Below are 10,408 nucleotides of genomic sequence, written 5' to 3'. Positions count from 1 at the left end.
GAACACCTTGGCTCTGCTAGCTCGGCCGAGACCAGGAGCGCGGAGGGCGGAACAACGCAGCGCCGCGCGTCCTCCCGCCGACGTGCCCACGCAGCCAATCGGTGGCCGCACAGCCGTCTACACGGAAGAGCAACTGTCGCTTCGGCGCAAGCGCTCTACGCGCGGGGAAGTGACGGCACGCTTCCGCCAGCCCCGCGGTAGAGTGAGAGGGAAGGGACAATCTTGGTACGGACGGCGACACGAGCGCGAGGAGGTGCTGCGGAGACTGAAGAACGGTGGCTGAGGCGACAGCAGAGGTTGGGACAGGAGCGTCGTCCAATCCACCACAGCTTGTCCCGTCGAGCAGCAGGGCAGAACGCGGCGCTACCTTTCCCGAGGCGTCCTTTCGAGCCCAAACCTTGCTCCCCGGAAGCCCCAAGTTGCCCCTCAGGATTTAGCCCTTGCTCGTTTTCTCCCCTAACCCTTCAAGTCCCGTAGGACCTTGTTCACAGAGTTAATTCTTTTCCGTAATAACTTAGTGTCTCCTCATGCCTAGCACCCTCTTTTGACAAATGTGAGCCCTGAGATCCAAAAAGGGGAAGTGATTTTCTAAGGCTGCATGGCATGTTGGAACCAGCTGAGGGCTCCTCGGGGGAGTAAAGTTGCGAGAGTACTTTACTGGTTATCAGAAGATCTGGGTATTCATCTATCGTGGCCTCGCTATGGGCTTGGTTAGTGGTTCGCAAAGTGTGTTTCTGGACCAGCAGCAGCTGCATCACCTGGGAACTTGATTAGAGATTCAAATTCTGAGACCCCCATCCCAGACCTAACTGAATCAGAAATTCTGTGGGTGGGGCCCATAATCAGCGTTTCAGTAAGCCCTCCTGGTGATGCCATTTGCACTGTGCTATGTAGCAAGGCCCATCATCCTACGTTTATATAGGCAAAGAAACTTGCTCAGAATCACTCGACTGTTACCTGGGTCTGACTTCAAAATCTGCACTCTGGGGAGTTCCCTGACGGTCCAGTGGTTGGGGCCCCACGCACTTTCACTGCCATGACCCCAGGTTCAATCCCTGGTCAGGGAACTAAGATCTTGCAAGCTGGGCGGCAAGCCCAAAAAAGAAAATCCGCCCCTTTTTTTTTTTTTTTTTTTTTAAATCCGCACTCTTACACTTGAAGTCTTAAGGAATATCAGTAAGGTCAGAACATCCTTTGCATACCTGTCAACATTCAGATGTAGTTCTCCACCTTAGGTGAACTATGGTATCTCCTAGGAAACTTTTTCAGAATACCATAGCTGTTGTTTTCTCCCACAACCCAATCCCAAGATCCTGTTTCAGTAGGTTGTGTGGGGCTGGACCCCAAATATGATACACACTTCAACAGACATGACTTTGTCTGGACCTGGTGGGACAGCCATATACCTGACATGGACGTACAACTTTAGTACTAACTTTCCCATGGATCTTGTTCTTATCAGCCCTCCCTTCTCTGAACAGTTTCTCTCCCATATGCAAAACTGTGGTAAAGCCTAACCAGCTCACTCCAGTTTGGATGTGCGCCACTGATATAAAGCCTATTTTTTATAGACTCCCTGGTGGCATGCAGTGCTGGAGACAGACAGATCATTCTGTCATAGAATGTTGGGAAAATACCTAGCCTGGAGTCAAAGACAGAAGAGGTAAGTTTTTAGTCTGCTGGGTCTGGTGGCAAAGGTTTGTAATGGGGAATTTGATCTGGGGGTTAGGGAAGACTGAACTCTGAGGGAAAAATAGGAATTAAGAAGAGGGAGAGGGAGGGGAAGGGAAGAGGGCATTCCAGGAGATGAAACCATGTCGGCTAATGGTGAGGTATAAAGCCACAAGTTGGGGAAGGACTAGGAGAATCATGCTGAATAATTTTTTCCAGTGGTATAGAAAAATAATTGATGTACATCACTGTATAAGTTTAAGGTCTACAGCATGATAGTTTGACTTACATATATTGTGAAATGATTACCACAGTAGGATCAGCTAACCTCCACCTTCTCAGATAGATACAATAAAAAGAAAAGAAAGAAGAATCTGAAAAAGGAAAAAAACATTCTCCTGTCCTGAGAACTCTTAGGATTTACTCTCTTAACTTTCCTATACATTGTATGGCAGAGTGTTAGCTATAGTCATCATGTTGTATGTTATATCCCTAGTACTTACTTATAACTGAAAGTCTGTATCTTTGGACCACCTTTCTCCACTTTCCAGGGCTCCCCTCACCCTCTGCCTCTGATAACCACAAGTCTGATCGCTTTTGCTACGAGTTTTTAAATTTTTATTATACTTTTAAAAGATTCCACATGTAAGTGAGGTCATACAGTATTTGGCTTTCTCTGTCTGACTTATTTCACTTAGCATAATGCCTTCAAGTTCCATCCATGATGTGGCAAATGGTAGGATGTTCTCTTTTTTATGGCTGAATAATATTCGTGTATGTTTGTATGTATCTCACAACTTCTTTATCCATTCATCCATCGATGGACACTTAGGTTGTTTTCATGTCTTGGCCATTGTACATAATATTGCTATGAAAATGGGGGTGCAGATATCTTTTTGAGTTCGTGTTTTCATTTCCTTTGGGTATATTCTCAGAAGTGGAATTGCTGGATTGTATGGTAGTTCTATTTTTAATTTTTTAAGTATCCTCTACAGTGTTTTCCACAGTGACTGTACCAATTTACAATCCCACCAACAGTGCACAAGGATTCTCTTTTTTCCACAACCACGCCGGTATTTGTTATTTCTTGTCTTTTTGATGATGGCCGTGAAGAATTTGTTTTTGGTACGCGGGCCTCTTACTGTTGTGGCCTCTCCCGTTGCGGAGCACAGGCTCCGGACGCGCAGGCCCAGCGGCCATGGCTCACGGGCCTAGCCGCTCCGCGGCATGTGAGATCTTCCTGGACCGGGGCACAAACCCATGTCCCCTGCATCGGCAGGTGGACTCTCAACCACTGCGCCACCAGGGAAGCCTGAAGAATTTGTTTTTATCCCAAGCGTGGAGGAAGCCACAGAAAGGATTTTAGCAGGGAACACTTTACTTTTCAGGTTTGCATCTTGACAAGATCACCCTGGCTGCTATTTGAAGGACTGGATCACAGTGGGAGACTAGTTTTTAGATAAGATTTTTTTCCCCTCTTTTTATTGGCTGCGTTGGGTCTTTGTTACTGCGCAGGCCTTCTCTAGTTGCGGTGAGGGGGGCGCTACTCTTCACTGTGGTGCACGGGCTTATTGCAGTGGCGTCTCCTCGTGTAGCTCGGGCTCTAGGCGCGCGGGCCTCAGTAGTTGTGGCGCCCGGGCTTCGTTGCTCTGCGGCATGTGGGATCTTCCCGGACCAGAGCTCGAACCCATGTGCCTTGCATTGGCAGGCAGATTCTTAACCACTGCGCCACCGGGGAAGCCCCGGGAGACTAGTTTAAAGACTTAAAGTTACCCAGGTAAAATTCGGTGGGGGCAGTGAAGATGGAGAAAATTGGAATAAAACTTATAATAAATAATGATAATTATTATTAATAATTATTAAATTTAATGATTTTATTATTAAATAAATTTAAATAATAAATTTATTGTTAAAATAATAAATTTATTGTTAATTATTAAACATTTATTATTAAAATAATAGAAGTTAATTCTTTTTTAAAACTTAAAAAAATTTTAAAATTTTGCTATAAAATATACATAACAAAATTTGCTATTTTTAAGTCTATAGTTCTGTGACACAGTGAAGTACATTTACTTTGTAGTGTGGCTATCACTACTATCCATTTTCAGAACACTTTCATCTTACAAAACTGAATCTTGGTGCCCATTAAACTATTAACTCCCCGTTCTCCCCTCCCCTCAGCACCTGGCAATTACCATTCTACTTTCTGTCTCTGAATTTGACTAAGTTCCTCATAAGACTGTAATCACAGTGTTGTCTTTTTCTAATTGGCTTATTTCACTTAGCACACCATCTTCAAGGTTCATCTATGTCATAGCATGTCAGAATTTCCTTCCTTTGTAAGGCTGAATAATAGCTTTGTTAAATGTCCACGGTATATACATTTTATTTATCTATTCATCTGTTAAGGGACACTTGGGCTGCTTCCACCTTTTTGCTATTGTGAATAATGCTACAGTGAACAAGGGTGTACAAATATCTGTTCATGTCTCTGCTTTCAGTTCTTTTGGGTATATACCCAGAATGGAATTGCTGGATCATATGATAATACTGTTTTTTAATTTTTTGAGGAATAGCCATACCGTTTTCCATAGCAGTTGCACCATTTTACATTCCAACAGTGCACAAGAGTTCCAATTTCTCCACATCCTCATCAACACTTGTTTTCTGTTTTGTTTTTTTTATTCTTTTAACAGCCAACCTAATGGGTGTGAAGTGGTAACTCATTGTTTTTGATTTGCATTTCCCTAATGATTAGTGATGTTGAGCATCTTTTCACGTGCTTGCTGACCATTTGTATATCTCTTTTGGAGAAATGTCCATTCCAGACCTTTACCTGTTTTTGAGTCTAGTCTTTTGGTTTTTTGTTGTTGAGTTTTAGGAGTTCTGTGTATATTCTAGATATTAATCCCTTATCATATGTGTAATTTGCAAATACCTTCTCTGTCCTGTGGGTTGCCGTTTTACTCTGTTGATAGTGTCCTTTAATATACAAAAGTTTTAAATTCTAATGAAGTGAAATTTGTGTAAGTTTTTGTTGTTGTTTCCTGTGCCTTTGGTGCCACATTCAAGAAATCATTGTCAAGTCCAATGTTGTCAAGTTTTTCCATGTTCTAAGTGTTTTATAGTTTTAGCTCTTATGTTTAGGTCTTTGATTCATTTTGAGTTAATTTTTTTATATGGTGTTAGGTAAGGGTCCACCTTCATTCTTTCAACATGTGGATATCCAGTTTTCCCAGCACCATTTGTTAAAGACTCTACTTTCCCCATTGAATGTTTTTTTGCACCATCATTTGACCATATATGCAAGGGTTTATTTCAGGGCTGTCTCTTTTATTCCATTGGTCTGTTTGTCTGTCTTTATGCCAGTACCACTCTTTTGATTACTGTAGCTTTGTAGTAAGCTTTGAAATCAGGAAACGTGAGTCCTCCAACTTTGTTCTTATTTTTCAAGATTGTTTTGGGGATCCCTAGAGACTCCATATGAATTTTAGAATGAGTTTTTCTATTTCTGAAAAAAAAAAGTGATTGGGATTTTGATAGAGATTGCGGTGAATCTGTAGATTGCGTTGGTAGTAACAATATCAAGTCTTCTAATCCATGAGCATGAAATGTTTTTCTATTTATTTGTATGTTCTTTAATTTCATTCAGTGATGTTTTGTAGTTTTCGACATATAAGTCTTTCACTTCCTTGGTTAATTCCTAAGTATTTTACTCTTTTTGATGCTATTGTAAATGGAATTGTTTTCTTATTTTCCTTTTCAGATTTTTCATTGCAGAAACAGAGTTGCTTTTTGGGTGCTGATTTTTGTATCCTGAACCTTTGCTGAATCCATTTGTTAGTTCAGCAGTTTTTTGTGTGGAATCATTAGGGTTTTCTACATACCCGATCATACCTGCAAACAGAGCTAACTTTATTTCTCCGCCTCCCCCCGCCCCGCAAAAGTTAATTCTTTATATGTCATATTGTATCATATTTTGAAGCTCTGCTCTTAACTCCAAGATTCTGTAAGTTTGGGTTTACATGGGAGGAGAGGAGAGTGTCACAGAAAGTTGTATTTGGAAGGGTGCTTAGATCCTGCCCAAGGTCACACAGCAAAGTTAGAGGTCCAACAGCCATCTGAAACCTCATCTGTGTCCCTCCTCTTAGCTTTCTAGGAGCAGACAGAGCCAAGCTGGCAGCCTGGAAAGCCCTTGCCGAGAAGGTATTCATGGGACTGAGACGTGTTCCCTTTCTGCTTTTACCCAAAGCTTTCCTTATCTTAGGAAGTGGGGAATTTGGCTGAAACCCAGTGCATCCATCTGGTTAAAATAAACGTCTTGGGTGGTCTAAGATGGAAAAGAACTTAATGAAGAGTCAGATTTGGAAGCGGGAGAGATAGATTTGGAAGTAGAAATGTTGCCTTTGTGCATTTGGGGCTTTTTAGCACCAGTTAAACATATGATGTCAGTCTTGGGCCTGAGGGTGTCCCTTCCAGTTGAATGCCCCTGTAACACTGCCAGCTGCCTATAGCAGGGTTTGGAGGAAGATGTGCTCTGAGGGGTAAGATTGTGGCCTCAGACAGAGATAGATGGAATCACAGAAATCAGGAGCCATGTGGGGGAAAACCAAGGAGCTGTAGAAAGAGCACTGGTTGTGAAGTAGAGGTCTGAGTTTGTATGCTGGTCCTCTTCTTTTTTTTTTTTTTTTTTTTGTGGTACGTGGGCCTCTCACTGTTGTGGCCTCTCCCGTTGCAGAGCACAGGCTCCAGACGCTCAGGCTCAGCAGCCATGGCTCACGGGCCCAGCTGCTCCGCGGCATGTGGGATCTTCCCGGACCGGGGCACGAACCCGTGTCCCCTGCATCGGCAGGCGGACTCTCAACCACTGCACCACCAGGGAAGCCCCGGCCCTCTTCTTTTTGCTCACAAGAAATATTTTACTAGCATTATTGAGCCCTTACCAGGTCCCAACTTTACTAAATGTTTTTCATACGTTTGTCTCCAAAAGCTGGCTGGCTCTCAGTCACTATACTGAACTCCTCTCCTTTTACAGTAGTCCCTCCTTTATCCACAGGGTACATGTTCCAGGACCCTCAGTGGATGCATGAAACCATGGATAGTAGTAAATCCTATGTATACTATGTTTTTTCCTATGTGTACGTACCTATGATAAAGTTTAATTTATAAGTTAGGCACAGTAAGAGAATATCTGAATCGCCAGCATCACTACTCTTGCATTTTGGGGCCATGATTAAGTAAAATAAGGGTTACTTGATCACAAGCACTGAAGTATAACAACACTGGATCTGATAACAGAGCAGGCTCCTAAGTGAGTAATAGGCGGGGTGGGGAGCACATACAGCATGGATAAGTGGAACAAAGGGATGATTCACGTTCCCGGCCCGGAGGGTGGGAGATTTCATTATGCTACTCAGAACAGCATGCAATTTAAAACTTATGAACTGTTTATTTCTGGAACTTTCCAGTTAATATTTTTGTACTGAGGTTGACCATGGGTAACTGAAACTGTGGAAAGTAAAAGGACTACTGTACCTTTACTTAAAATTTTTCTGTAGTGAATGTTGACTACTTATGTAATTAAAATGACAACCTCAGGAAGGCTACACTTGATCTTTAGGACACTATAAACTCCTAGGAGCCGAGGGAAGTCAAATGGTCTTGGGGGACTACTTGGTGGTAGTCTTCCTCTCACCTTGTAACCTTGAAAGATGAGGTGCTATCTTCCCAACCCAGCAGTTTCCTGGGGATAAGTCAGTGTTCTGGACTCTCTGGGGGTAAGGTCTGGGAATTTGCATTTTTGTAAGCTCTCCTGATGCATGAGAACTACTTCTCTGGGTAATTAGTCCCAGTTCTCCCACTTAAAAGCTGTGTGGTATTGGGCAAGTGATTTTTTTAAAAAACATTTATTTATTTATTTATTTGGCTGTGCCAGGTCTTAGTTGCAGCACACGGGATCATCTTTGCAGCATGCGGGATCTAGTTCCCTGACAAGGGATTGAACCCTCCCTGCCCCCTCCCACAGCATTGGGAGCACAGAGTCTTAACCACTGTGCCACCAGGGAAGTCCCTAGAGTGTAGTTTTAAAATCCAGGGACTTCCCTGGTGGTCAATGGGTAAGACTCTGTGCTCTCAATGCAGGGGGCCTGGGTTCAATCCTGGTCGGGGAACTAGATCCCACATGCATGCTGCAACTAAGAAGTCCGCATGCCGCAACTAAAGATCCTGTGTGCCGCAACTAAGACCCGGCGCAGCCTAAATAAATAAATAAAAATAAATAAATAAATAATCCAGAGTCCTGAATCCCTAGGGATTCTTTATATATATATATATATATATATATATATATATATATGTATATATATATATATATGTATATATAAATGAATGTCATTACAGAGTGTTGCTATATTTCTTCTTTTTTAAAAAATAGAATTTATTTATTTATTTATTTATGGCTGTGTTGGGTCTGTTGCTGGGCGCGGGCTTTCTTTAGTTGCGGTGAGCGGGGCCTACTTTTCATTGCGGTGCACAGGCTTCGCATTGTCGTGGCTTCTCTTGTTGCGGAGCACGGGCTCTAGGCGCACAGGCTTCAGTAGTTGTGGCACGCAGGCTCAGTAGTTGTAGCTCACAGGCTCTAGAGCACGGGCTCAGTAGCTGTGGCGCACAGACTTAGTTGCTCTGCGGCATGTGGGATCTTCCCGGACCAGGGCTCGAACCCGTGTCCCCTGCATTGGCAGGCAGATTCTTAACCACTGTGCCACCAGGGAAGCCCTCCCTAGGGATTCTTATTCATGGGGCTGAGTTGGGGAAAAGTTTCCCAGCGGGGTCCGTGAGGCTGGGGGTCCATGGAGAAATCACCACTCCCAAAAACAGTGGAAAGGAAGAGGCCTTCCTTGACTGTCAGTCTAAAGGCATACCCCCCACCCTCATCATTACCACTTTTCCTTTTCCTTTACTACTGGACACAGGGCCTAAGGTCACACTGATAACTAAGGACTTGAAGCATCATCATGGCCCCCTTGTGAAGAATAGGGACATAGACAGAGAATCAGCCAACCCAACCACAGGTACTCAGACTAAGGAGCAGAAATGCCTTTAAAAAGCTATTTCCTAAATGAGAGTGTTACAGAACAGGCAGATGTCCTTATATAACATTCCTAGCTTCAGAGGAGAGGGGCCCTAGCCACACTGTCCCTGTCACCTTTCATTATCTAGAGTGCTTGCTCACTCCAGGGCTCATCAGTCTGAAGCTGGTTATAGAAGATACTTTTATTTTCAGTTCTTTGAAAAGTATTTGTAAGAAGCCATCTCTCCTGAGGCAGCTGAACCATCCAAATCACTGCCCCTTTTAGGGGAATATTAGTGCTCACTTTCCACATGTAAAATGAGCGTCACTCTTGTTTTGAAGAGCCCTTCCAGCATGTTCCTGTTCTGCCAAACCCCAGGGCCAAGTGTCCAGCTTGAGGGATACTGACGGAGGGAGTGGGAAAACCAGGACCCCGGATGAATGGCTAAAGGAGCTGGGGCACTTTAATCTGGGAACTTGAGCAGGGAGGCTGCATCTCCAAATTCCTAAAGGAGAGTGACCTGTGGGAGAGATTCAATATCCTCTATCCAGGGTACTGGGGAGAAATCAGAAAGAAGCCAATTTGGTTCAATGGAGGAAACTTCTAGTGCTTAGCCGAAACCATGTTAGATTGCTGGATGCCAGTAGGCAGTGAACTGCCTATCACTAGTTTATATAAGAGAGGGACAGACCTTAGGGTGACCTTAAAGCAAGACAGACTGGAATTCACATCCTAGTTCCACTTAGTACTGGCTGTGTAAGTTCAGGCAAGTAACTTAACAAATCCCCAGTTTCTTTACCTATGAGAAGAGTATCTCATTTTTTAAATTTATTTTTGGCTGCATTGGGTCGTTGCTGCATGTGGGCTTCCTCTAATTGCGGCGAGCAGGGGCTACTCTTCATCGCGGTGCGTGGGCTTCTCATAGTGGTGGCTTCTCGTTGCGGAGCATGGGCTCTGGGTGTGCAGGCTTCAGTAGTTGTGGCGCACGGGCTTAGTTGCTCCACGGCACGTGGGATCTTCCTGGACCAGGGCTCGAACCTGTGTCCCCTGCACTGGCAGGTGGATTCTTAACCACTGCGCCACCAGGGAAGCCCTCTCATTTTTTTCTTTTCTGTGAATGTTTGTGTGAACAGAAGTTAAAAAGAGATGTTTGGGCTGCAATTACAATGTACAGTCATTTCAACAGAAATGCTACCACAGCTAGCTTAAGCAAAAAGGGGAATTTACTAGCTTACATAATAGGGAAGTCCAGAGACGGTACTGGTTTCAGACATGTCTAGAGTATCCATATAACATCTCTGCTTCTTTCTGTGCCGGCTTCATACTGTAGTCATGCTCCTTCCTCATTAGGAGAGGGGGGGACAAAGTTACCAGCTCACTAAGTTCCCTTACCACTTAGCAACCCCAAAGCTTGACTGCTGACGCAAAGGAAGACTGGTCCAGCTTGGGATATGTATGCCCCCTGCACACTGTGATGGAGAGGATGTGGAATACTCGTGAGGCCCAGGAAATAGGGATGCAGAGTACACAACACTTCCAGGCAGCTACTAGAGGTAGGGTGAAAGAGGTGGGGCAGAGTAAGAACTCAGCAATTGTCCTGTCTCCAGGCTGGGCCCAGGGTCATAGTGGATCAGTCCTTCTGCTTTGAAAAACAAAACCAAAAC

Source organism: Pseudorca crassidens, chromosome 15 (genome assembly GCF_039906515.1).
Source record: "Pseudorca crassidens isolate mPseCra1 chromosome 15, mPseCra1.hap1, whole genome shotgun sequence".
Taxonomy (NCBI): Eukaryota; Metazoa; Chordata; class Mammalia; order Artiodactyla; family Delphinidae; genus Pseudorca; species Pseudorca crassidens.
Note: the sequence above shows the minus strand (reverse complement) of the source record.